The following is a 2,661-nucleotide window of genomic DNA, read 5'->3' as shown; positions in this document are numbered from 1 at the left end:
TAGGATGTTCTTATCAGATGCGTCCCAATTGTAACAACCTAGTTTAAACCCTAGTCAGAACAGTGGTTTCCGAACCAAAAAAAAAGAAAAAAGTAATTGAATGTTATATATTCTATGTTTGTTATATGTGAAATATTATATGTGAAAATATCGTGTTTTGATTTCTGGTATTTGGATGTGGAATTAGTTTAAAAGGACTTATTTAAGAAACCTTGGAAATGGGATAGACAAATGTGTAGTGGCCAAATATTTTATGTTTAGGAGTTTGGGGGACTTGCATGTCAAAAGACCATTTTTGAATGTAAATGGCCGGCCAACACACGCATGTAATAATGTGTTCTCTTGTCTTCATTTTTAATTGGTGGGAATTATGTATAATAAAGATATAAATAAACATTTTATTATAAAATGATTTTTATATATTGAAATAATAAATTTATATTAGTAAGTGGTGATAAAAACAAAGTTCCATCATCTTTTTTTTTCATCTTGCCGAAACCATAAGGAAAAGAAAAGAAAAATGGAAGCTAGGACATTCGGCTATGTGAATTTATAGATTAAGGTATGATATCATGTGATTCTTTTGGAATTTTTTTGTGAAGTTGAGTTTGTTTTGATGCTCATAACATGACCCATGTGTTAATTTTTGAGTTTGTGTTGCAAGAAACATTTGGTTATGTTCTTATATGTCAAATTGATGATGTTTTGTAGTATGTGATTTGAAATGGTTATAGATGAATATGAACTAAGTAAAAATTATATAAATGGTTAAAATGGACAAAAATCCTAATTTGGCTATTATGGAGTAAGGTTAAGTTATGTTAAAATTTTCTTTTAACTTAATTGCTAGAGAGTGCTTTATGGATGCCGAATGTAGACTTGAAATGGGAGGTTAATAATTTGTTGTTATTGAGTTAGATATATATATATGTACATTCGGTCATGGAAGACTTGAAATGAACTTAATTATTGTTTTAGCTAGATAATAAGATAGACTTGGATAAACTCAATTAAGTAAATTTTAAGCTCTTGGATGTAGTTGGGAAAAATTGAAATATTTTAGGGAGTATTCGGTTAAGGTATGAGAAGTGGAATGGGGAGATAAGTCGGTTTGTGCCATTGCCGGATGTACTAAATATTAAAACGTTGTTTAGTTAAATGTAAATTGACATGAAAGGAATTGAGTTGCCATGTATGTGATAGTAGTAAGAGAAAGTAAATTTTGCTTGACTAAAATTAGATGAATGTTCAATTGTTAATATGAAAATGTTGTAACAAGCTAGTCGAATGTAAGAACTAGGAGCAGTCAGCCATGTTACGCGTATAATTCATCAATGATGAAAGTGCCGTATGTTATATGTGTTTAAAATAAATAGAAATTGAGTTATGATGAATTTATAAGATAATTGAAATTGTTTAATTGTTTAAATTAAGCTCAAAATCAAAGAGAATCAAGTTCGGATAAGAAGAAAGCGAAGGTCGTTGAGTAGCCAGTCGGAGCTGTTTGTTCGACAATAAGGTAAGTTCTAGGTAATTAACGCTTAGATTACTATGTATGTCTAGATTACACATAACTTCTGAATTGTGAATTTTTATATGTGAAATAATGTTGAATTGATAATGTATTATTGAGCTGATGGTATTGAATAAATATACTATGGGTATGTATATGCACGAATGAAAAGGGCAGCATGGTGTGTGTGAATGAATATATGCACTATGTGTGCGACATTATTAACCGAGCACTATGTGTGCGAGATCGGGTGTAAGGCACTGTGTGTACGAAATGATTTAAAGAATATGATCGAAGCAGGGACTGAAATAGATTTCTAGTTTCTATCATAAGTAATTTAAGAAGACGAAATGTGTATGGAAATATATCCGGGCTAAAGACCCGCAGGCTTTGTGCTGGAAATATATCCGGGCCAAAGACCCGCAGGCTTCGTGCTGGAAATGTATCCGGGCTAAAGACCCGCAGGCTTTGTGCTGGAAATGTATCCGGGCTAAAGTCCCGCAGGCTTTGTATTGGAAATATATCCGGGCCAAAGACCCGCAGGCTTCGTGCTGGAAATGTATCCGGGTCTTTGGGCTAAAGACCCGCAGGCTTTGTGCTGGAAATGTATCCGGGCTAAAGTCCCGCAGGCTTTGTGCTGGTAATAAAATTTCGGGTTTTATACCTAGCCGTCCAAGTGCCGAAGAATTTGATAAAAGTATACAATTACAAGATCCTACACTAAGTTGACAAATTGAAAGTGCATTACATATTAAGTTGGCCAGGTACGTATCATGTACTCGTATGCGATTCGATTTGAATTAAATTATAAATATATAAAGTGATGCATCTGTGAATAAGTGTTATGACTGTAAATGTGATCGTGATATATTCGGTAAATGTGTGAAGTTATGTGAAGTGATTCTATGTTTAGATTCAAATATAAACACTTGGCCCTTGTGGAAAGGTTTGTGGAAGTATATGATTTATTTTTAGGTGATTACGATCATGGAAAATTAAATGTGAATATGATATTGAATTTTATTCGTTTCAATTGAACTAAAGCTGTTAGTGAATCATTTTAATGCCTATGTTATATGAGTTCGATCTTGAATGACATGATATACATGTTTAGATAATTTGAATGCAAGGAATGTGTGAAAGAGCAA

This window comes from Gossypium hirsutum, chromosome A02 (genome assembly GCF_007990345.1).
Source record: "Gossypium hirsutum isolate 1008001.06 chromosome A02, Gossypium_hirsutum_v2.1, whole genome shotgun sequence".
Taxonomy (NCBI): domain Eukaryota; kingdom Viridiplantae; phylum Streptophyta; class Magnoliopsida; order Malvales; family Malvaceae; genus Gossypium; species Gossypium hirsutum.
The sequence above is the reverse complement of the archived record's forward strand: the minus strand, read 5'-3'. Positions refer to the sequence as shown.